This window comes from Podarcis bocagei (assembly GCF_964188305.1).
Source record: "Podarcis bocagei genome assembly, chromosome: 2".
In the NCBI taxonomy this organism is placed as follows: Eukaryota; Metazoa; Chordata; class Lepidosauria; order Squamata; family Lacertidae; genus Podarcis; species Podarcis bocagei.
This window is the reverse complement of record NC_138126.1, coordinates 1,076,812-1,102,269: the sequence shown is the minus strand read 5'-3', so window position 1 is coordinate 1,102,269 and position 25,458 is coordinate 1,076,812. Positions and strand designations below refer to the sequence as shown.

Here is a 25,458-nt window from a genome sequence, read left to right as displayed (position 1 = left end):
ATTTCCCCCCCAAAAAAACTAGGTGCGCCTTATGGGACGGTGCATCTTATAGGGCGAAAAATACGGTACATTTGTATACCTCTCTTACCTGAAGACCACAAGATAAAAATATGTGTGACACTGAAAAAGGTGAGTATTAAAGGTGAATAATACCCATTGTCCCCTTCATGGATCACTGCCTTGCCGTGGCAAAGGGGCTTGAATAACTCAGAGAAGCTATGAGCTATGCCGTGCAGTGCCACCCAAGATGGACAGGTCATGGTGGAGAGTTTTGACCAAACGTGATCCACCTGGAGCAGGAACCGGCAAGCCACTCCAGTATCCCTGCCAAGAAAACTCCATGGACAAAGACAACAAGCATATAAAAGTTATGGCGCTGGAAGATGAGCCCCTCAGGTCGGAAGGCGTCCAACATGCTACTGAGGAAGAGTGGAGGACAAGGACAAGTAGATCCAGAGCTGATGAAGCAGCTGGGCCAAAGCCCAAAGGACGCTCAGTTGCAGATATGCCTGGAAGCGAAGGGAAAGTCCAATGCTGTAAAGAAAAATATTGCATAGGAACCTGGAATGTAAGAACCATGAACCTTGGTAAGCTGGATGTGGTCAAAAATGAGATGGCAAGAATAAATATTGACATCCTGGGCATCAGTGAACTAAAATGGACAGGGATGGGCAAATTCAGTTCAGATGACCATCATAACTACTACTGTGGGCAAGAAACCCGTAAAAGAAATGGAGTGGCCCTCATAGTCAACAAAAGAGTGGCGAAAGCTGTACTGGGATGCAATCTCAAAAATGATACAGTGGTGCCCCGCAAGAAGAATGCCTCGCAAGATGGAAAACCCGCTAGACGAAAGAGTTTTCCGTTTTTGAGCTGCTTCACAAGACGAATTTCCCTATGGGCTTGCTTCGCAAGACGAAAACGTCTTGCGAGTGTTCCGATTTTTTTAAAAAAATATATTTTTATTGCTTTTTTCCAGATAGAATATATTCATCAATTTACACAGAAAAAGTATCAATTACAGAAAGAAGAAAGAAGAAAAAAGACAGAAAAATTGATTATTTCAAGCTTGTTCCAGTCTATTATCGGACTTCCCCACATCTCCCCCGCAATGCATTCTTAACAATAAAAATATCAGCAAATTATAACCTTGTTTCATACGTTTCTTTTGTACCTTCAAAGCTTACGTTTTAGTTTAAATTACTTATTGTCAATTTACTTTAGTCAACCAATATAATAACATTTCCAACCTTTAAACATTTAATCCTTTCATTAATTTATTATTTAATTTCAATATCTTCTACCCTCTTTGCTGGAGCTATTCTTTCCAAGTCGTACGAATTCTTATAATTCAAATAATTTATAGAACTTTTGCAGATAGTCCTTAAATTTTTTCCAGTCCTCCTCCATTGCTTCTTCTCCCAAATCTCGGATCCTGGCGGTCATCTCAGCCAATTCCATATAGTCTATCAGCTGCGTTTGCCACTCTTCCAGTGTGGGCAGATCTTGAGTCTTCCAATGTTTTGCGATGAGAATCCTTGCTGCTGTAGTTGCGTACATAAAAAACGTTCTATCCTTCTTTAACACCTTTTGGCCGACAATGCCCAAGAGGAAGGCCTCTGGTTTCTTAGGGAAGGTGTACTTAAACACCTTTTTTAACTCATTATATATCATTTCCCAGAAGGCCTTCACTTTAGGGCACGTCCACCATAGGTGAAAGAATGTCCCTTCAGCCTCTTTACACTTCCAACATCTATTGTCAGTCAAATAATATATCTTTGCAAGCTTGACTGGGGTCATGTACCACCTGTATATCATTTTCATAATGTTTTCTTTCAAGGCATTACATGCCGTAAATTTCATACCAGTGGTGCATAACTGTTAGGGATTGATTAGCTGCTTGTGCGTAAAATCGTGCTCCCTCAGAGTTTGTGCGACCCCACAAACCTCAGTGTGTGACGGAGCTCCTCAGACATGTCTGCTCTAGTCACTAGTAGAGTCCGACAGTGGCTGCCTGCGGAAGCGTTTCCAGCAAAGGAGCTCCTTAACGGAAACGCGTCTCCTGGACTCACGGCGTGACAGTTTCCGGCGAGGTGTGGGTCTCCCTATGGGAGACTCAGATACTTCCCCACTGTTCTCGCTGGAAGCATCCCTGAGCCCTCCCTCCTGCTCGCATTCCCTCAGAGCTCCACTCCTCCCCCTGCTGGTGCCTGCTTCAGCTGTTGAGTCTCTTTCTTCCTCCCTGAGCCCCTCCACCACCTGATGCTCCGATGGCAGTTCCCTGACATCCACCTCCCCTCCAGGGCCCCCCTCACCCCTCCCATTTCCTCCCCCCTGGGAGGTGAAGGACTAAAACCCCGAAAAGAATCTTCCTCATCTTCAGACGTCTCGAACAACTCCCTCCATCGATCGTCGTCCTGGCTCGCTGAATCCTCTTCCTCCTCAGAATCTGGGAACCCCTCCAACTCCTCTTCCTCATCGGTGGTGGCAAAGTATTCCCTTCGGAACCTCGCTACAGGCTGAGGTTTACGTGGGAACCTCTGATGAAAAGTCTCTATTAAAACTTCGTCATTGACATCCTCTGCCCTAACCCAGGTGTTTTCCGACTCCGGTTCCCCTTCCCACATTACCAAATACTCTACTTGATCTCCCTTCCACCTGGAATCGAGGATCTCCGCTACATGGTAGCTGTGTTCCTTCTCCTCCATTGCTGGTCCCCTAGTGACCCTCCCTTCACTGTCTCCTCTATACGGTGACAGCAACGACCTGTGAAAAACTGGGTGCAGCTTCATGTGGTTCGGTAACCGGAGTCTGAAAGCCACTGGGTTGACCTGCTGCATGACTTCAAACGGACCCAGCCTTTTGGGTCTTAACTTCTTACAACCTCCTTTGAATGGCAACCCTTGGGTTGACAGCCACACCTGGTCCCCCACCCTAATGCTTTCACCTTCCCTTCTGTTTTTGTCTGCCTGCCTCTTATATTCCTCCTTAGCCCTGTTTAAGTTGAGTTGGAGCTGGCGATGAATCGCTTCCATTTCTTCAACGAACTGTTCTGCAGCTGGAACGCTCCAGTTCTCCCCTTCCCCCCCTGGGAAGGCTCTAGGATGGCACCCGTGATTAGCCAAAAAGGGGCTCATCCCCGTGGACACGTTCTCTGCATTGTTGTAGGCAAATTCTGCCAACGCCAGCTTCTCCACCCAATCATTCTCTCTGTCATTAACATAACACCTCAAATATTGCTGGAGAACCCCATTTGCTCTTTCCGCCTGCCCGTTGGTTTCTGGATGACGGGCCGTTGAGAAATTAACCTCTACATGCAGTAAGCTCATGAGCTTCCTCCAGAACCTGGAAGTAAATTGTTTCCCCCGGTCTGAAACCACCCTCAAGGGGGCGCCATGCAACCGAAACACATTCTCTACAAACAATTTGGCTGTTTCTTCTGCTGTGACCGCATGTGAGCAGGCTATAAAGTGGGCCATTTTAGTTAACAGGTCTACCACAACCATGATGGCTGTTTTCCCTCTAGACCTTGGCAGATCAGTCATGAAATCTATTGCCACTGCTTCCCACGGTCTTTCAGGTGTGGGCAGTGGTTCTAATAAACCAGCCGGCGCCCGCCTCTCCCCCTTGGCTCTTTGGCATTGTTCACACCCTCTCACATACTCCCGCACATCTTCCCTGACTTTGGGCCACCAAAATTCCCTGGTAACCAGCCACATGGTCTTGTGTTGCCCAAAATGCCCTGCTGTGGGGCTATCGTGCAGCTGCTTGAGTACCTTCTCCCTCAATTCCCCTTCGGGTATATATAACGCTCCCTTGTAATACAATGCCCCGTTTCTCTCCTCAAAACCACCGGGTTTGTCTTCCTCCCTCCTGAGACCCCTGAGTTTGTCCTGGGCGTATGCATCATGCACCGTACCCTCTACCAATTCCCTTTGCCCGACCAAAGTCGCCCCACACACCCAGCGGTCCTCTGGAATGATATGGGTTTCTTCGGGTGCTCCCTCCCCCTCCAAATATTCAGGTTTGCGTGAGAGAGCGTCCGCCCTAACATTCTCTGGGCCTGGTACGTAACAAATCTCAAAGTTAAATTTGGAGAACTCCTGGGCCCATCTCAACTGCCTTTGGTTGAGCACTCGCGCAGTTCTCCAATACTCTAAATTTTTATGGTCCGTGCACACTTGCACCTTATGTTGTGCACCAATTAGCAGATGCCTCCATCTCCTGAACGCCTCATAAATAGCAAGAAGTTCTCGGTCGTACACCGTGTAGTTCCTCTCGGATTTGTTCAGCTTTCGCGAAAAGAAGGCACACGGTCGCCACTCTGACTCCTCCTTCCCCGGCTGCAGAAGAAGCACCGCCCCTATGGCTCTGTCAGATGCGTCTGTTTCGACCCTTAGCTTCTTTTGTAAATCCACATGCAGAAGTTGTTCTTCAGAGGCGAAGGCCCTTTTCAGCTCCTCAAACGCTCGCTCCGCCTCCGCCGTCCATACAAACTTCCTTTTACTGCTGAGACAGTCAGTAATGGGCGCCGTCAGATGGGCGAAGTTGCGGATGAACTTACGATAAAAGTTTCCAAACCCTAGGAACCTCTGCACATCCTTCTTGGTTTTGGGTGTTTTCCAGTCCAGCACTGCCTGTACCTTGCCGGGATCCATGGCTAATCCCTTGTCTGACAGGCGGTACCCCAGGAATTCCACCTCCTTGGTATGGAACTGACACTTCTCCAGTTTCACCCACAGCCTGTTGGCTTGCAGTCTGCTCAACACTTCTCTGACGTCTCTCACATGTTGTTCCTCATTCTCCGAATACACCAACACATCATCTAGGAAAGCAACGCAATTCTTGTAGAGCAAAGGGCCCAGTACATGGTTCATAAAAGATTGAAAGCACGCTGAGCCTGCTTGTAATCCAAATGGCATAACGAGATATTCAAATGCCCCCAAAGGGGTAAACATGGTGGTTTTCCATTCATCCCCTTTCCTTATACGTATCAGGTTGTACGCTCCCCTTAGGTCCAGCTTTGTAAAAATCTTTCCCTTCCTCACCCTGGTCAAAATATCATCAATCCTGGGCATAGGGAAAGCCACTGGTTCAGTCACTGCATTTAACCTCCTAAAATCACATACAAGTCTCGGTTTGTTCGTGTGTTTTTTATCCACAAAAAACACTGGGCTACCCCCCGCAGCTTTGGACTCTCTGATGAAGCCTCTCTTCAGGTTCTTGTCAATAAACTCTCGCAACTCCTGCATTTCTCTGTCAGACATGGCATACAACTTGCCCACAGGAAGCTGTGCTCCAGGGAGTAAATTGATCTGGCAATCAAAGGGCCTATGGGGGGGTAGTTGGTCAGCTTCCTTCTCGCTGAACACGTCGCTGAGATCTGCATACTGTGGTGGTACCTTCACCTTCTCCATTACTTCAGTCCCTGCTAGGGTGGCTTGGGCCCCTGCTGAACCCTTTTCCCCTTTGCAGTGTTCTAAGCAATGTGCTGAACCAAAGGACACCACTCTTTGATGCCAGCCAACCAGCGGATCATGTAGAGCTAGCCAGCTCATTCCTAAAATAATGGGAGCGCCTCCCAAGGTGGCCACATTAAACGCTATCAGTTCTGTGTGCCTTGCCACCCTCATTATCATTGGGACAGTCTGCAAGCTGACTCCTCCTCCCAACAACTCCCTGCCATCAATCGTGGTCACCTGCAGGGGGTTGCTTAAAGGGATAGTCTGTATCTGGTGTTCAGCAGCAAACTCCTTGCTCATAAAATTGCAGGAGCTGCCTGAGTCCAATAGCGCCTTTATTTTTAGGGGGTGTCCATTTTGCAGCTCTAGCGACACTTCAATCACTAGAGCAGGTTGAGGAGCTTCTGGCACGGGCACTTTCACTGCTCTTTGGCCTGGCTGCAGTGCCCCGATTGTGGCAACCAGGCGTTGGCTTTTACCTGCTCCGTTCCCCCCTGCTCTCCCCCCTCAACAGCTCCCACCATCCCTTGCCATTCCTTCCTCTGGGGGCAGACTCTGGCAAAGTGGCCTGGCTGTTGGCAGAGATAGCATTTCCGGGCGCCCTTTCCCTCCTTCTTAGCCCCCTCGCTGGGTTTTGAAAATGCGCGCGCGCGCGCTGTCCCGATTTCCATCGGCTCTGCCGGCGGGAAAGCTGGCTCAGGAATGTCTGGAATGCGGAACTCCTTCCAACGTTCCCCTCTCCCTTCCCGCCTCTCCAAGGCTCTTGCCTCCTGGCGCGCTCCTATGGTCAGCGCAGATTTGGTCAGCTGATCCATAGACTCCGCCCTGGGGCTCCGTGACAGCTCGTCTTTCACAGCCGAAGAAAGACCTTCTTCAAATAGCATCTGAATGGGTGCCGCCGATAAATCCCAACCCAGTCTGTGAATCAGCATGGTAAACTCAGTCCAGTATTCACGGACAGATCGGCTTCCCTGCTTGCAAGCCATTAGCTGTCTGCGCACCACCCCTTCCTCAATATCGCTGGCAAACATGATATCCATTGCACGAAAGAACTTCATCGTGTCCTTTAGTACGTCATTGTGCGTTGCCATTAGGGGTCGAACCCAGTCCCTCGCCCCTTTCTCAAGATGCCCAATTACGAAAGCAACTCGCGATTCCTCATCAGGGAACTCATCAAACTGCACATTAAGGGCATATTGCATCTCTGTCCTAAAGGCATGGTAATCCTTGGGGTCCCCCCCAAATTTCTGCACCAATCCTGGTACCTTTCTGGGGAACTGAGTGGCTCTCCCCTTCTTGTCTGCATCCTGAGCCCTTCTCTCCTCCAGCCTCGCCGTCTGCAGCGCCAGTTGGACCTCCAACGCTCGGTATCTATCTTCCAAGCTTGGACCAGCTCCAACCCCCGCTCCTCCGGTTCCGGTTGGTTCGCTCATGATGCTTTCTCTTGCACAGGCAGCGTACAAAGACTGTCGGACTGCTGTTAGGGATTGATTAGCTGCTTGTGCGTGAAAACGTGCTCCCTCAGAGTTTGTGCGACCCCACAAACCTCAGTGTGTGACGGAGCTCCTCAGACATGTCTGCTCTAGTCACTAGTAGAGTCCGACAGTGGCTGCCTGCGGAAGCGTTTCCAGCAAAGGAGCTCCTTAACGGAAACGCGTCTCCTGGACTCACGGCGTGACAGTTTCCGGCGAGGTGTGGGTCTCCCTATGGGAGACTCAGATACTTCCCCACTGTTCTCGCTGGAAGCATCCCTGAGCCCTCCCTCCTGCTCGCATTCCCTCAGAGCTCCACTCCTCCCCCTGCTGGTGCCTGCTTCAGCTGTTGAGTCTCTTTCTTCCTCCCTGAGCCCCTCCACCACCTGATGCTCCGATGGCAGTTCCCTGACAATAACCTTTCCCAATCTTCAAACATGATGTTGTACCCAATGTCTTGAGCCCACTTTATCATGGCCGATTTAACTGTCTCATCCTGGGTGTTCCATTTAAGCAGCAAGTTATACATTCTTTTTTTTAAAAAATTTTTTATTGGTTTTTCACATTTTATACAGACAAATACAAACACAAAAACAGACAAATAAAAAACACAAAAAACATGTATAATTTCAGAAAGTCTTATTTTCCTAACCTTACTCCTTGACTTCCCCCCACCCCCTCCCTTGCATCCCTATTCCCAAAATTATATCAGCAAATTGGCAGTTCTCCTCTTATGCATCATATTAGTCCTTATATATATATTAAAAAAAAAAGCAAAATAAATTTTTCTAAGTTGGACCCCAGTTCTCTTCCGTCGATTTCCCGAATTATCTTAGATAAAAGTCATATTAACTAAACCACATAATTTTGAGTGTTGTTAAATACATCCTTCCCTCCCTCCCATCCCCGATTTGCGTCCCTTCCCAATACATGTCCAAAATGTCAGTTCTTAGCCTGGGTCCCACACGTCCGAGGCTCTCAAGTCTCTTTCAGTCCCTCTCCGCCGGTCTTGTTGGTAGTCTTTTATGTCGGTCATCAAGTCTCGAAAAAGTTCTGTCAGAATCAACCCATAATCTCTTCCCATACGCATTTTTGGAAACAGCTGCTGAAGAATTTCCACAAGGCCTGGATCTTCAAAATCGTAGTCAAAGTCAGAGTCAGCGTGAGCGTGGAGGCCCCAATTATATTTCTTTATTTTAAAGTCCTGCATTCCATAAATTCCCGGGGCCTCCACTTTCGTCTTTTGCATCTTTCGTAGATTTGTAGTAAACTTAATCCAAAAGTCTCCTTGCTTATATTCCACAGGTGTCAGTTCCTGGTTGGTACTTTCCAACTTTACTTTCTCTTTTTCTTGTTTAGTCTCTTGCACTTCTTTAGATATCATTTCAGATTCAGCTGTGGATTCTTTCTCATTCAGGTCCTCACTACATTCAGCAAAACTGCTTGTTCCAGGAGTCAAGGTCATAAGTTGTTTACTCATAGCTGAAGTCTGCTCTTGTAGGATTCCCACCAGCTGAAACATTCTTTCGATTTCCCCTAGTATTTTTCCATCCACAGCCATTGTAGTTTCACAGAATTCCCCCTAGAGGGAATCTGGATACTTAGTGTTCTTTTCTCCAACAATCCTCAAACTTATTGTTGTTACTTTATTTCCAACAATTTTATTCAATTGTAACTCATTTTAATCCAAAGGGATCTTAAATAAAAGTTTTTCCACTTTAAATTGCCCGTTTGACAGCTTTGACAGCTGTCAAACTCTGCTCCTCTTACACAAGCTCCGAAACAGGGCGCTCCCGGGCCCGGGAGGGGGGGTTGTTTACAACAAAAAAAGAGACTTCCGAAACTCCACTCTCCTGCTCAAAATTACTTTTTTACGAAATCTTGGAAGTTACTGTCTTTTTTAACTCACCCCTTATAGGGTGGACTCTCCAGCTTAGTTCTTATGTCGTTGCTCTAAATCGTCTGCAAAGGGGGGGGGTGCGGACTTCCTTTTAGCACACACCCCGGTCGTCTCAAATTCACAGGAAAAGTTTCTAAAAGTCCAATTCCGTTTTACTCACGGGTTATTTTTCAGTCCGAATTTCAAGGAAGGAAGTCAGCGCTCTCCAGTCATGGCTCGCGGCTTCACTCGGCGGAGGTAGCGATCGACTCTCAGCGCCGCGCCGCCCCCCGTATCCCCTCCGCAGCCTTTAAAAAGGCTCTTCGTGAATCGGGGGGGCGTTTAAGGCACCCACCGAGTCTTCAGTCCGCAGGCTTCCGCGCCTGCGGTTTTTAAGGGTCCCCGTGTCGCCGGCACGGCAAAGACCCATCCTCCGCTGAGCCGATTCCCTCCGGAGCTCAGAGGGGATCCGCCATTTCCAGATCGTGCCAACCCCGGAAGTCATTCTTGATAATAACTTAGTTTTTGGTTCTAACAATTCTGTCTCTAGTTTCGATTTTTCCACCTGGAAGCCTGTTTTTTTTTTATCCATCTTAAACACCTCCTGAATTTGGGCATAATGAAACCAATCTTGCACCTTATCCTTTAGTCTTTCATAACTCTGTAACCTCCAATTATCTCCATTTTTTTCTATTATTTCCCCATATGTCGGCCAGCCGACCTCCATATTGGGTCTTTTCCGAGCCTTGGCCTCCACTGGTGATAACCACCTCGGGGTCTTATTTTCTAACAAATCCTTATATTTTATCCAGACTATAAATATTGCTTTTCTGACAATATGGTTTTTAAACATTTTATGTGTCTTTACCTTGTCGTACCACAAATACGCATGCCATCCTAGGGAATTGTTAAACCCTTCCAGATCTAGGACGTCAGTGTTCTTTAGCAACAACCAATCTTTCATCCAGCAGAAGGCTGCAGCTTCATAATATAACCTTAAGTCTGGCAGGGCAAACCCCCCTCTTTCTTTTGCGTCAGTTAGTATTTTAAACTTTATTCGGGGCTTTTTGCCCTGCCAAACAAACTTTGAGATATCCTTCTGCCACTTTCCAAAACATTCCACTCTGTCCACGATCTGTAAGGTTTGAAACAAGAACAACATCTCTGGCAAAACGTTCATTTTTATAGCTGCTATTCGGCCCAACAAGGAAAGTTTCAGTCTTGACCAAATTTCTAGATCTTTTTTAACTTCAGACCAACATTTTTCATAGTTGTCTTTGAATAAATTCAAATTTTTGGAAGACAAGTTAACCCCCAGGTATTTCACTTTTTTGACCACGTTTAACTCCGTTTCCCTCTGAAACCCATCTGTTTCTGAAGATGTCAAGTTTGTACTGGGATGCAATCTCAAAAATGATACAGTGGTGCCCCGCAAGAAGAATGCCTCGCAAGATGGAAAACCCGCTAGACGAAAGGGTTTTCCGTTTTTGAGCTGCTTCACAAGACGAATTTCCCTATGGGCTTGCTTCGCAAGACGAAAACGTCTTGCGAGTGTTCCGATTTTTTTTCGCTTTCTCCCCCCCCCTTTTTCTAAGCCGCTAATAGCCTTTTAGCCGCTAAGCCGCTAAGCCTTTAATAGCTGCTAATCCGCTAATAGCGCTAATCCGCTAATCGGGTTGCTTCGCAAGACGAAAAAACCACTAGACGAAAAGACTCGCGGAATGGATTATTTTCGTCTTGCGAGGCACCACTGTAGAATGATCTCGATACGAATCCAAGGCAGAACTTTTAACATCACAGTAATCCAGGTTTATGCACCAAGTATGGGTGCTGAAGAAACTGAAATCGACCAATTCTATGAAGACTTACAACACCTTATAGAAGTGACACCAAAGAAGGATGTTCTTCTCATTATAGGGGATTGGAATGCTAAAGTAGGGAATCAAGAGATAAAAGGAACAACTGGCAAGTTTGGCCTTGGAGATCAAAACGAAGCAGGGCAAAGGCTAATAGAGTTCTGTCAAGAGAACAAGCTGGTCATCACAAACACGCTTTTCCAACAACACAAGAGACGACTCTACACATGGACATCACCAGGTGGGCAGCATCGAAATCAGATTGATTATATTCTCTGCAGCCAAAGATGGAGAAGCTAAAGCCAAAGATACAGGAAATTGAATGCAGATTTCCAAAAAATAGCAAGGAGAGGCAAGAAGGCCTTCTTAAACGAGCAATGCAAAGAAATAGAGGAAAACAACAGAATGGGAAGAACCAGAGATCTCTTCAAGAAAATAGGAGATATGAAAGGAATATTTTGTACAAAGATTACCATAATAAAGGAGAAAAGTGGTAAGGACCTAACAGAAGCAGAAGACATCAAGAAGAGGTAGCAAGAATACACAGAGGAATTATACCAGAAAGATATGGATGGCTCGTACATCCCAGGTAGTGTGGTTGCTGACCTTGAGCCAGACATCCTGGAGAGTGAAGTCAAATGGGCCTTAGAAAGCACCGCTAATAACAAGGCCAGTGGAAGTGATGATATTCCAGCTGAACTATTTAAAATATTAAAGATGATGCTGTTAAGGTGCTACACTCAATATGGCAGCAAGTTTGGAAAACTCAGCAGTGGCCAGAGGATTGGAGATCAGTCTACATCCCAATCCCAAAGAAGGGCAGTGCCAAAGAATGCTCCAACTACCGCACAATTGCACTCATTTCACACGCTAGCAAGGTTATGCTTAAAATTCTACAAGGCAGGCTTAAGCAGTATGTGGACCGAGAACTCCCAGAAGTGCAAGCTGGATTTAGAAGAGGCAGAGGAACCAGAGACCCACTTGCAAACATGCGCTGGATTATGGAGAAAGCTAGAGAGTTCCAGAAAGACATCTACTTCTGCTTCATTGACTATGCAAAAGCCTTTGACTGTGTCGACCACAGCAAACTATGGCACGTTCTTAAAGAAATGGGAGTGCCTGATCACCTCATCTGTCTCCTGAGAAATCTCTACGTGGGACAAGAAGCTACAGTTAGAACTGGATATGGAACAACTGATTGGTTCAAAATTGGGAAAGGAGTACGGCAAGGCTGTATATTGTCTCCCTGCTTATTTAACTTATATGCAGAATTCATCAGGCGAAAGGCTGGGCTGGATGAATCCCAAGCCGGAATTAAGACTGCCGGAAGAAATATCAACAACCTCAGATATGCAGATGACACAACCTTGATGGCAGAAAGTGAGGAGGAATTAAAGAACCTTTTATTGAGGGTGAAAGAGGAGAGCACAAAATATGGTCTGAAGCTCAACATCAAAAAAACGAAGATCATGGCCACTGGTTCCATCACCTCCTGGCAAATAGAAGGGAAAGAAATGGAGGCAGTGAGAGATTTTACTTTCTTGGGCTCCATGATCACTGCAGATGGTGACAGCAGCCACGGAATTAAAAGATGCCTGTTCCTTGGGAGAAAGGCGATGGCAAACCTAGACAGCATCTTAAAAAGCAGAGACATCACCTTGCCAACAAAGGTCCGTATAGTTAAAGCTACGGTTTTCCCAGTAGTGATGTATGGAAGTTAGAGCTGGACCATCAAGAAGGCTGATCGCCAAAGAATGGATGCTTTAGAATTCTGGTGCTGGAGGAGACTCTTGAGAGTCCCATGGACTGCAAGAAGATCAAACCTCTCCATTCTTAGGGAAATCAGCCCTGAGTGCTCACTGGAAGGACAGATCCTGAAGCTGAGGCTGCAGTACTTTGGCCACCTCATGAGAAGAGAAGACTCCCTGGAAAAGACCCTGATGTTGGGAAAGATGGAGGGCACAAGGAGAAGGGGATGACAGAGGACGAGATGGTTGGACAGTGTTCTCGAAGCTACCAGCATGAGTTTGACCAAAGTGCGGGAGGCAGTGGAAGACAGGAGTGCCTGGCGTGCTCTGGTTCATGGGGTCACGAAGAGGCGGACACAACGAAACGACTAAACAACAACATCCATCCATTGTGGGAAAGAAAAGAAAGAAGATGAAACCAGTGGTGTGTCTACCTGAATATAATAATAATAATAATAATAATAATAATAATAATAATAATAATAATAATAATAATAATAATAATAATAATAATATGTAAAGAAGAAACCAATCTTCAAATCAGCTTCATATTCCATGGCCAGGGATGATGGGAGTCTTATCTGGGGACACACACTTTTTCCCCTTCCTCCCTCCACCCCCAAGGGTCCCCTTTCACCAGGGCCCCCCCTGGCCGGCTCAGCCTTCCTGCCAAATCTCTCCCCATCCCAGAAGGAAGACGGGGGGGGGGGGAGGGAGAGGTTTCCATCCCAGCCTCTCTCGCCCCCATTAACCCTTCCATGGACTCCCCAGTCTCTCCCCCCCCAATATATAGATATATTTCGCACCTCTTTTCCCTCCTCCTCAGCAGAGCTGCTCCTCTTCCGGGAATGTGGATCAGGCTCCTCCCCTCCCCCTTGCCCCCTCCAAACCTCCCTGCCTCTCTAGGACGTGGAGCTCACTGACCTGGGGGGGGGTGAGGAATGAGTGGCCCCTCCCTCCCAGGACAAATTCTCCTTCCAAACAAGCTCTATTTTCTCAATTCTTTCCTGAGAGGATCCCCGGAGACAGCAGGGAAAGAGACTTACCCCCACCTCCAAAAAAGTCCTCCAGGGCAGGAAGGTGACACCCCCCTTCATCTCTTTTAATCCCTTGCAGGGAGAGGGGGGGTCTGGTCGGTTTCACACCCATTTCCCGATGGGGGGGGGGAGGCAGGGCCGAGGCGTAGGATGTCCCTGTTACAACAGCCCTGCAAAGTAGACCGGAGTTGCTACACACTTTTGGGACTTAGAGAGTAACTTAAAGCTAATGGGACCCCTGACCATTAGGTCCAGTCATGGCCGACTCTGGGGTTGCGGCGCTCATCTTGGTTTATTGGCCGAGGAAGCCGGCGTACAGCTTCCGGGTCATGTGGCCAGCAGGACTAAGCCGCTTCTGGCAAACCAGAGCAGCGCACGGAAACGCTGTTTACCTTCCCGCTGGAGTGGTACCTATTTATCTACTTGCACTTTGACCTGCTTTCGAACAGCTAGGTTGGCAGGAGCAGGGACCGAGTAACAGGAGCTCAGCCCGTCGCGGGGATTAAAACCTTCCGATCAGCAAGCCCTAGGCTCTGTTGTTTAACCCACAGTTCCACCCGCGTCCCTGGAGAGTAACTTATGGCAACCGTAAAGGGCAGTCCAGTGTGGTCATTACGGGGGCCTCTTTTAAATAGGGGCTGGTGTTTGAACTTGGGCTTTGCTAATGTTACGGAATTGGCGGGGGGGGGACACTTGTGTGAGAGCAGGTTTCTTTGGCCGTCTCCCCCTTCCTTGCTTGCCCCTTCTGCGTTCCCATGGCGAGTCCAGCCGAATTCGACTGTGGCGTGTGGTACATATCTCCGCCTTCAGACGGAGGGAGCCAGGCAGCTTTCCGGGTCGTGTGCCCAACTTTTCATGAGCTGATATTAAATCCCAACTACAGCTGCTTGTTACAAAGGGTGGGGGCCGATTCCGGTAGGTTAATGATATTAACTCTTTCCATGCTTATTTCTGATGCTCAGAAGCAGGTGACCCTGTCCTAGACCTTCCTATACCTTCTAAAATACACTGAGACTATCTTATAACATATCCCCGCTATAACACACAAGTTCTAATTAAATCCTAATATTTACTATACCTAAACATTGAGCACCACAGACCAATAATAATAATAATACTAGTGATAATAATAGTAATAGTAATTTATTATTTATATCCTGCCCATCTGGCTGAGTTTCCCCAGCCACTCTGGGTGGCTGCCAGTCGAGTGGGGGCGTCGCTGGAGGAGGAGATGTGGGCCTGACTTGCCCTGCGGGGTCCTGGGGCAAGTTCTGCACCCCATAGCGGGGAGTGGAGAGGGGGCAGGAGGGGGTCAGGCTGTGCCCCCTTCCTGCCCCCAGGAGGAGTCTTTTCAGGGATTGGGGGGGGGTGCCGCTGCCGGGGATGGATCCTGAGACCTTTTCAGGAAAGAACTGAAAGAGCTTGTTTGGAGGGAAGGGAAATGATGTTTCCTGGGACGGGGAAGAATCCCTTTTTGCCCCACATTCCTCTCCCTTGGTCACTGAGCTCCACTTCCCAGAGAGGAAAGAAGTTGTTTAAGAGAGAGGCAGGTTAGAGGGGAAGGGTCTCCTCCCTCATTTTCGGAAGAGAAGAGGCCTGGAGAGGAGGAGGAAGAGGGGCCACGTGATTGGGAGGTTTGGGGAGGGAGAGGAAGATAGAGAAGGGCTCCCCTCCCCGTGGATCAGAAGGGTGGGAGAAGGGCTGGGGGGCTCCCCCCAATGTTTGCATTGCAAGATCCTTTTTGAAGGGCAGAGATGGAGCCAGCCTTGAGGGAGGGGGGGCAGAGAAGAGTGCTCCCCCCCAAAAAAGCAGCCCCACTGGGACACTGAGCAGTCACCTGGGGAACACTATCTTCTCCCCACCAAAAAGGAAAGACGTGGTCTTAGACGCAGCCTCTCCAACACTGTTTTATGGATTGGGACACATCCAGCAGCAGGCCGGACTCTGCAACTTCTGTGTCATGGGTGTGGCAAGGATATCTAGAACAGTGTTTCCCAACCGGTGTTCCGCGGCACACTAGACGTTGCCTGGTGTGCCATGGGAGGGAGGCGGGCGAGTCGGGCGGCGAGAGGCAGGGCGGCGGCAGCGAGGAGAGGCCGCCCAGTGCGGGGCTCTCGCCGTCTGCCTGCCTGCGTGGCGCTGACGTCACAGGGCTGTAACGTGCCCCACATAGGCACACGCGGGGCGGCGAGCGAGCTACCTCCCACATCCCATCGCCGGCTCTGCACCAGGCGGTAGAGCTCGGCGAAGTCGCCGCGCTGGAAGGCCAGCAGCGCGCGCGCCTTGGCCAGGCTCTCGCCCGCCTGCGCCTCCAGGCACGGCGCCTCGGCGTCGGGCGGCAGCGAGCCCAGGAAGAGGCCCAGCCGGCCGGGGTCGCCAGCCTGCAGCAGCACCTCGCACACGCACGAGACCTGCTCCGCCGAGAAGCGCGGCGAGTGCGGCGGAGGCCAGCCCTGCGCTTGGAGAGGACGCAGCAGCCGTCGCCAAACCCGATCCTCCTCCTCCTGCTCCGCCGCCGTCCTCTGGCTCTCGGCCAGGAGGAGCCTGCGGTGACGGGGCGGGTGCCGAAGTTGGCAGAAGTTGGCGCGCCTCCTCGGCAGCGCCTTCGTCCTCCTCCTCCTGCCTCTGCTCTCCTCCGGCGGCGGGGGCGCGCCGCCCTCCCAGGCCGGGGGGCTCGGCGGGGCCCGCGGGGAAGGAGGCCATGTTCACGGCGCGCGGGATCGCGGCCCCCCTCGCCCGCCTCTGGCCCACTCCCCTCCCCCTGCGCGCTGCCCTAGCCGTGCGGGTCTCCTCCCCCTGCGCCGCCGTCCCCTTTTCACATCCTAGGAGCCGCGGTCCGCCTTCCGCCCCTGGGCCGCGGCGCGGCTCCCAGCCCGGGCTGGCCTCCGCCTCCTGGGACGCGCGCCCACCCCCGCGGCCCCCCAAACTTCAGAGCAACTCTCCAGACGCTTCTCCCCCGCCTCGGTCTCCCTCCTTTCCACTTCTCTTCCCCCCTTCCTTCCCTCTTTCTTTCTCTTTCTCTCCCACCCGCCTTTCCTTCTATTAACTTTCCTTTCCCCTTCCCATGTACAACAGTCCCTGCAAATAAAAACCTAGCATATTTGGAAGAGGGATGCTAGCCTAACCATTACCTTCTATGCTGTTACTATTTTTTTATTTTTTTTTACATAAGTAAAAAGTGACCTTTCCCCATCTGGCATGGTGGTGTGCCTCAAGATTTTTTTCATGAAACAAGTGTGCCTTTGCCCAAAAAAGGTTGGGAAACACTGATCTAGAATACCTGTGGCCCACTCAAGTTGTGTCCAAGAATTGACAGACACAGCAGTGGAGAAAAAGAAGGTTATATTTTATTGCTGAGCAATAATGACCCAGTGGAATAATTTCCAGAGCCTGGGCAGCAAAATCCTTATGGAGTGGGGTTTTATACTGCAGCACAAACAGCCGCAACCTGACATAATCGTATATGGCAGCAAAAATCAAACCAATGAGCGCGCACACAAGCTTTTCCCCTGACCATGTAAAGAATGCCCTTGCTTCTGCTTTTTTCTCAGATGGTACGTCAGCCTGCCCTTTTCCCCAATTTACAGTAAGAAAGAGGAAAAGAAACTTATTTTGAAAGCATGGACAACCCCCCGCCCCCGCTACTGGCTAGAACATTGCGGTTAACTATTTTTTCCAGTTCCCCCGACTCAGCCGCTGAGGAGCTGTCTCCAAGGGAGGAAAGTGCCAGCACATCAGATTTATTATTTCCTTCAAATGTTAGCAAGACACTGGGGGAGAAATGGGACAGAGGTCAGCTTTGGATTTCTAAAATCTAAGCATTTTAGTTCTGCTGAAGCCTTGAAGCCTTAGCTATTAAAAATCAGTTAGATACATGGATATATGGATACATACGGATATATATGATTATATAGAAATCATAAGGGTAAAATTATTCCAGGTGGTCTTGCCACATGGGGAAAACTGGGGTTTGGTTTTGACAGCTCCCCAACTCCTTCCAGGTGAAAATAACAATTCTTGGGGTGCCCTACCTTAAAGTGCTTTCCAACTTTGCTGGAGTCTAGCCCTGCGGATGCTGGATTGATCAGAAAACGCGAGGCGGCAGGCAAGCAATGAGGAAGCAAATCTGTGGCCAGAAGGCCTGATCCTTTATTTGTTGCAACAAAGGTCTCAATCTCTAAGGAGAGCAAAAAAGAAAATGTCCAGGACAAAGATTACATGAATTTTTAATAGTTCCCACAACACATTTCTCATAGTGTCATCAAAACATCACAGGTATGTCCCGGAAGAGGAGTGGTGTTGGGCAGAAATCTGTGATCCAGACATGCCCATGTCAATCACACCTTGTTTCAACATGCATCTAACACAAGGAAAAGAAAATATCATCACTGAGGTCCACTTCTGAGGGTCTTCTGGCAGTTCCCTCACATTTACAGGGTACCAGACAGAGGGCCTTCTCGGTAGTGGCACCCTCCCTGTGGAACACACGCCCCCCAATATCAGATGTCAAAGAGAGAAAGAACTACATACCTGTCAGGGGTTCAGGAGCAGAGGCGAGGGCAAGGGAGGAAACAGAGAGCGAGGGGGAGGAGGCAGAAGAAAGGATGAGTGATGACGACGACCCGAGATCCCCGAGTCTTTCCAGTGAATCAGAAGATTCACAAAAAGGAGCACCAGTGGCCAGGGCAAGGGGGGAGACTAGGGGGACACCCCAGGAAGATAGAGCCAGAGGGGACTCAGAGGGGAGCAGTTGGAGATCGGGACCAGCGTCACCGCCAGAGAGTAGGAAAGAGGAAGAGCGCCAGGGATCAAGCGCTGGCAGCTCGCAACAGGAGGGAGGGCACGAGTCAGGAGTGGCCACACCTTCATCGGGGAGCGAAGTGACGGTTAGACGGAAAGTGGAAGGTTGGGCGCGCGCGCCAAGTTCAAATGCACAGGAAGGTGGCGCAGTAGGCAGCCCGGAAAGGGAGCCAGGTCCTAAAGCCCGGCGCAAGGAGACAGGAGAGTCAGGGGGGTCAGCGTCAGAAGAATCCCGGAAGGAAGAGACCCAGGGGGGCAGAGGGACCCAGAGGAGAACTGTCAGGCAGAAAAGGTGGAGCAGGGCTAGGATATTAAGTTGGTGCGCAAGGGGCGGAGACTCAGACGGAGCTTCGCCGATCTAAGCATAAGACGTAGGGTTGCACGCAGCAGCTCGAGAATGGAGACTGTAACTCAATAAAGACTTTTATTTAACGATCGCTGGCTAGCGTGATCCTCTGTGAGCTAGGATCTGGAAGCAACCCTGACAGTAAGCTCCGTCCCATCAAATTGTGGGCATCCACGGCCTCGCGGAGAGGAGAGAAAGCGGGTGCCTACAAGAGAGCTCACGAACGGCAGACAATATGACGGCCGAACAGCAAATAACGGAACTCAGAGAAGCAGTTTCACGACTGAATGCCGAGGCGCTGGCGTCCAGGAAGAGAGAGGAGGAAGCAGCTGCCGCCTACAGGGATCTCCAGGTCAGGTTGGACGTGCTTACGAAGCAAGGGCAACAGACACCCAAATCAGAGGGGATTGGGTTGGGGAGACGCACAGGCGGTCTGGTCTCTCACTTCGATGGGAATTTGCAACAGTACCCCAACTTTAGAGCAGACGTAATGTGTGCACTGCAACTACTGCACAAAGACTTTAGAGATGAACAAGAGAAAGTGGGGTTCATCATGTCCCATTTGCATGGAGACGCAAAAGCATGGCTGCGCAATTTGTGGAGAGATAAGGATCCTGCGCTCCAAAATGCGGACGCCTTTATTAAAGCGATGGATGGCTGTTTTTTATCAAGCATTGACGTGGATCTTGCCAGAAAGGAGGTGCATGGACTAAGGCAAGGGAGGGCCAGCGTAAGGCAGTATCATGCCCGCTTTTTCGCTTTGGTCAGTGCCCTGGAATGGGACAGAGATTCGGCTCCTGTCAGAGACCTTTTTTGGGAGGGCTTGCACAACTCGGTTAAAGATGAGATTGCGAGGGGGGAGAGACCCCGGACCACGCAGGAGATCGTTCAGAGGGCGCTGGCGGTGGGGGTGCGGCTGGAAGAACGTCCGTGGAGCAGGGACGAAGGGCGCAGCGGGCGCGAACCAGCCAGGGGCTCCTCCTTCCTTCCCAGAGAAGCAGCGCGTGCGCAATCCACGCCTCCAACAGGGGGAGGGGTGGAACCGATGGAGGTTGGGAGTGCAAGGGCTCAGTCAGCAGCCAGAGCCCTAGCACCGGCAGCAGTGAAAGCGAAGCCTCCTAGAGGGAACAGGAAGTGTTATATCTGCGAGGATCCAGGGCATATGGCGAAAGAGTGTCCCCGGAGGCTCCACAAGCACACTGCAGCCTCAGCAATGGTGACTGCAGCAACGCAGCACGGAGAACCACAGCAGGGAAACGACGATGTCTGGCTGGAGGAAGAGGCACTGGGGCCCAGCCAGACGTGTCAGTGAAGCAGTCCCCAGAGATTTTACCGCCCATGGACCCCCTCCCGCCCAAGCCAGTAGTGAGGCTCACCGCATCGCTCCAGCTACCCAATGGAATCACCATGGATGTACCAATCACCGTCGACTCGGGAAGCAATGCAGACTTCATAGGGCAGGACTTTGTCGACCGGCACGCTATACAGTTGCTGCCTGCCACGCTGCCCCTGCAGGTTGTCACGGTGGATGGCAGGGAGCTGTTAGGGGGGCAAGTGGTGAAGCAGACGCCACCTATGGTGCTGCGGCTTGGAAATCACAGGGAAATCATCAGCTTCAACGTCACTCAACTGTCGGACACGCCCATTGTATTGGGCATGAGTTGGCTGGACAAGCACAGCCCGACGCTGGCTTGCTACCAGAGGCAGCTGACCTTCGGCTCTTCCTTTTGTGCTGAACACTGTATCATGCCCCAGCAGGAAGGGGAGCAAGAGGAGTCACAACTGCTGCTCGGCACGCTGCAAGCGATTCCCCACAAGTACGCAGAATTTTTGGAGGTTTTCTGCGAGAAGGAGGCAGACAAGCTACCCCCCCACAGACCATATGACTGCAAAATTGACCTGCTGCCGGGGGCGGCGCTGCCCAAAGGGAAGTTGTATTCCATGTCTGAAGACGAACTGCAGGAACTCAAAGAGTTCATAGATCATAATTTGGAGCGCGGTTTCATCCGAGAGTCCCAGGCGGCGGGGGGCAGTCCTGTATTCTTTGTGAAGAAGCGAGACACGCCCCAAAAAAGGCTCGTAGTGGACTACCGCATTTTGAACAGTGTGACCAAGCCATCGGACTTCCCCATGCCCCGAATCGACGACCTCCTCGCAAAAGTACGCAAAGGCAGCGTGTTCACCAAGTTGGACCTGCGAGGGGCGTACAACCTCATTCGCATGCGGGAAGGAGATGAGTGGAAGACAGCCATGTTCACGCCCCTGGGCACCTACGAATATAGGGTTATGCCTTTTGGATTGCAAAATGGCTCCCACGTTTTTCAAGCTTTCATGCATCACGTGTTGGCGGGGCTCCTCTACAAAACGTGCGTCTGTTTCTTGGATGACATCCTGATCTTTTCGGAATCGCAGCAGGAGCATGACAGACACGTCAGGGAAGTGCTGAGCAGGCTACAGCAGCATAGGCTTTACGCCAAGCTGGAGAAGTGCCAGTTCGACGTGACGGAGGTGGATTTCCTGGGCTACAAGTTGTCTGACAAGGGGCTCGCCATGGACAGCGCCAAGGTTCGAGCGGTGTTGGATTGGAAAAGCCCACGCAACCGGAAGGAGGTCCAACGGTTTGTCGGCTTCGCGAACTTCTATCGCAAGTTCATCAAAGGCTTCGCTATGCAGACAGCGGCCATCACGGACACGCTCAGTTCCAAGAAAAAGAAGTTCATCTGGACAGCACAGGCGGAGCAGTCCTTTCAGGCACTCAAGCGTCTTTTCGCGTCGGAAGAACAGCTACTTCATGTCGACCCCAGCAGGCCGATGAGAGTTGAAACAGACGCCTCGGACAGAGCCGTCGGAGCAGTCCTGCTGCAGAAGGACCCGCAGGGGGTTTGGAGGCCGGGAGCGTTTTACTCCAGGAAGCTCAGCAAGTCCGAACAGAACTACACCATCTGGGACAGGGAGTTGCTGGCTATTCATGCAGCGTTCAAAGCATGGAGGCACTTCCTGATTGGAGCCAAGCACACGGTGCAGGTCTGCACGGACCACAAGAATCTGGAGCACTGGCGCACGGCACAGTTCCTGAACCAGAGGCAGATACGTTGGGCTGAGTTCTTTGCGAACTTCGATTTCCGAATAGAGTATGTCCCGGGGGACACCAACATCATGGCGGACGCGCTCTCCCGTAAGCCACAGTATCTGGAGGACGCCACGCCAGCGGCCGCCATGCACATCTTCGCACCAACAGTGTGGGCGTGCGCTGCGGCGACAGTGGACCTGGAGGCGGTGCGACGAGCGTTGCAGAATGACTCCTTCGCGCAAGCAAAGATGGCAGAGATGCAAAGGGGCACGGCAGCGACCGACGGGTTCCAGCTGAGAGATGGATTGCTCATCCGCAAAGGGGCCATCTACGTGCCGGGAGACGAACTTCGCGCCAAGGTACTGCATCAGCTGCACGACGCGCCCACTGCCGGGCACTTTGGCAAGGAGAAGACGGTGGAATTAGTCGCCAGGGATTTCTGGTGGCCCGGAATGAGAGGGGAGGTCGCGGACTACGTGGCGAGGTGCGACACCTGCCAGAGGGCCAAACCAGTGCACAGACTGCCGGCCGGACTGTTGGAACCGCTGCAAACTCCGGTCGAGCCATGGGAGAGAGTGGCCCTGGACTTTGTCACGGATCTGCCCAGCTCGAGGGGCAAGACGGCCGTGCTGGTGGTGGTGGACTTGTTCTCCAAGATGGCACATTTCATCCCGTGTGCGAAGGTGGCCACGGTGGAACAAACCGCCAAACTGTTCATAGACCACGTGTTCAAGGTTCACGGGTTGCCACGGTCTATTCTGTCCGACTGCGGGCGGCAGTTCATCTCGAATTTCTGGCAGAAGCTGATGGGCTTCCTAAACGTCAAGATCAACCTGGCGTCGGCGAGACACCCGCAGACCAACGGGCAAGCGGAGCGGGTCAATGCCATCATGCAGCAGTACCTGAGATGCTATGCGAATCAACAGCCGGCGACGTGGGTGGATTACCTGCCGCTCGCCGAGTTCGCCTACAACAACACGAAGCACGTGTCCACGGGGGTCACGCCGTTCTTCGCCAACAACGGGAGGCACCCCAGAACCTTCCCGGGACTGGAAAGACTGGTGGAGGGGGAGCCGCATACAGCAGATGCGTTCGCGTCGGAGTTGCAGGAAGTCCACGATCAGCTGCGGCGGCACCTGGAGCTGGCCAAACACGCATACAAGGTGCAGGCAGACAAACACAGAAGGGTTGGCGAAGAGATCCATGTGGGAGACTGGGTCTGGTTAGCAGCCCACGCAGTGCCGGCCAGGTCGTTGGCCAAGAAGAAATTAGGGCATAAGCAACTGGGGCCCTACCAAGTCGAAGAGCAGGTCAACCCGGTGGCTTTCAGGCTGGCGCTTCCGGAGGGTTCCAGAATGCATCCGGTGTTCCACAGATCGGTGCTCACTCCCTACAAGGCACCGCACAGGTTTCAGGAACCCGGAACAGCGCCGAGTCCGCTCCGAGAGGGAACCAGGCAACGGGGAGTGGCACAGGAGGTGCGCCTCAACGAAGTCACGGAGATTTTGGACTCCAGATGGGGGGAAGAGGGGGTAGAATACCTTCTCGCTAAGGAGGGCACCCCGGCCAGTGCCAACAGCTGGGTGCCGGGCTACGCTTTAGATGAACCTCTGCTCAAGGAAGAGTTTCATGCCCTCTTCCCCCATAGGCCAATGCCAGCGGACTTTTTCGACGACTGGCTTTTCACGCCCACGCTTTCAGCCAGCACGTTCCGGGGGTTCGACTCGGATGAGGAACCGACACGAGACGCCCGTTCCCCGGAGGGGTCACCCTCGGGATCTGCTTCAGAACCCTCGTATTGGTGGGATGATCGACCAGAGGAGCAGTGGCGCAGAAAGTGGCTGGAGGGTCCAGCACGAGCAACGCCTCCAGAAGGAAGCGAGGGAGAAACGGACATGGACGTTTTCGGGGACGACCAGGGTTTCGAGCACGGCGGCACAGAGATGGAAGCAGAGGTGACCGTCGTCGACGAGAGCAGGGAGGAAGAACCGGAAGACTTCAGATGGAGGCCCGCCACGGAAAGCGAACTGTACCCGACATTCGTCCCCTTGACACGGCAGCACCCAGCTCCCGCACCGGAAGGAGGGGAGGGGGGGAGAGGGGGCTTCGAGGGGGGGATGGATGTCAGGGGTTCAGGAGCAGAGGCGAGGGCAAGGGAGGAAACAGAGAGCGAGGGGGAGGAGGCAGAAGAAAGGATGAGTGATGACGACGACCCGAGATCTCCGAGTCTTTCCAGTGAATCAGAAGATTCACAAAAAGGAGCACCAGTGGCCAGGGCAAGGGGGGAGACTAGGGGGACACCCCAGGAAGATAGAGCCAGAGGGGACTCAGAGGGGAGCAGTTGGAGATCGGGACCAGCGTCACCGCCAGAGAGTAGGAAAGAGGAAGAGCGCCAGGGATCAAGCGCTGGCAGCTCGCAACAGGAGGGAGGGCACGAGTCAGGAGTGGCCACACCTTCATCGGGGAGCGAAGTGACGGTTAGACGGAAAGTGGAAGGTTGGGCGCGCGCGCCAAGTTCAAATGCACAGGAAGGTGGCGCAGTAGGCAGCCCGGAAAGGGAGCCAGGTCCTAAAGCCCGGCGCAAGGAGACAGGAGAGTCAGGGGGGTCAGCGTCAGAAGAATCCCGGAAGGAAGAGACCCAGGGGGGCAGAGGGACCCAGAGGAGAACTGTCAGGCGGAAAAGGTGGAGCAGGGCTAGGATATTAAGTTGGTGCGCAAGGGGCGGAGACTCAGACGGAGCTTCGCCGATCTAAGCATAAGACGTAGGGTTGCACGCAGCAGCTCGAGAATGGAGACTGTAACTCAATAAAGACTTTTATTTAACGATCGCTGGCTAGCGTGATCCTCTGTGAGCTAGGATCTGGAAGCAACCCTGACAATACCTTTTGGAAGACCTCTGAAGGCAGCCCTGTTCTGGAGCAGGGTGGAGATCTCTCCGAAGTGGAGGCTTTGCGCTGAGAGATCCGCTGAGGAGCGGCTGGCTGCCTTCAGGTGGTGCAGGGGCTCTCAGATGCAGCTTCCGGGCTGCCTCCACCTTCCCCAACCCCAGCAACTATTCAGCCTGGCTGCCTAATAAATAAAATAATAATAATAATAATAATATTTTATTATTTATACCCTGCCCATCAGGCTGAGTTTCCCCAGCCACTCTGGGCGGCTCCCAACCAAGTGTTAAAAACAATACAGCATTAAATATTAACAACTTCCCTAAACAGGGCTGCCTTCAGATGTCTTTTAAAAATAAGATAGCTGCTTATTTCCTTGACATCTGATGGGTGGGCATTCCACAGGGCAAGCGCCACCACCCAGAAGGCGCTCTGTCTGGTTCCCTGTAACCTCACTTCTCGCAATGAGGGAACCGCCAGAAGGCCCTCGGCGCTGGATCTCAGTGTCCAGGTTGAACGATGGAGGTGGAGACGCTCCTTCAGGTATACAGGACTGAGGCCGTTTAGGGCTTGAAAGGTCAGCACTGTAGCAGGAACCCCCCACCCCAATCATTCAGTTTGTACAAACTTCACACACACTCACACTCACACACTACATACGCCACACTTCTGTTATAAATTCATAGAAAAATCAACCATACATCGGATTTGCACTGCTCCATTTTATTTTACTCCATATGACAAGGACTATCAAAGGGGGGTGGCTTGGTTCTGGTCAGCCATAATCCCTTCACCTTCTCAGCACATCCACAGGAGTCCTGCCCAGCTGCTATGCCAACCCTGATGGTCCTAGACAGAAGACAATCAAGATCACAAAGAACTTGCATATGGTAGTGGATTCAG

At 51.3% G+C, this 25,458-nt stretch overlaps 2 protein-coding genes across 6 annotated transcripts in view; both read right to left on the bottom strand.

Moving 5' to 3' along the window:
- The window catches only part of LOC308579715 (uncharacterized protein), a gene marked incomplete at its 3' end in the record, with an annotated part of 192,928 nt that overhangs the window by 87,277 nt on the left and 80,193 nt on the right, over positions 1-25,458 (bottom strand). The gene's annotated exons all lie outside the window — the stretch shown is intronic.
- Positions 1-25,458, bottom strand: part of LOC308580586 (uncharacterized protein) — a 91,258-nt gene that overhangs the window by 3,324 nt on the left and 62,476 nt on the right. Inside the window, exons 1-2 of one of the 5 annotated variants that reach the window (XM_081182449.1) lie at positions 24,553-24,580; positions 17,486-17,631 (exon numbers count right to left, since the gene is read on the bottom strand). The exons of 1 other annotated variant lie outside the window; for it this stretch is intronic. The gene's annotated coding sequence lies outside the window, so the exon portion shown is untranslated. Of the gene's footprint in view, positions 1-153; positions 942-13,223; positions 13,320-17,485; positions 17,632-24,552; positions 24,581-25,458 lie in introns of those variants that run through there. 3 more of the 5 variants (XM_081182453.1, XM_081182451.1, XM_081182452.1) reach the window with 3 other exon arrangements.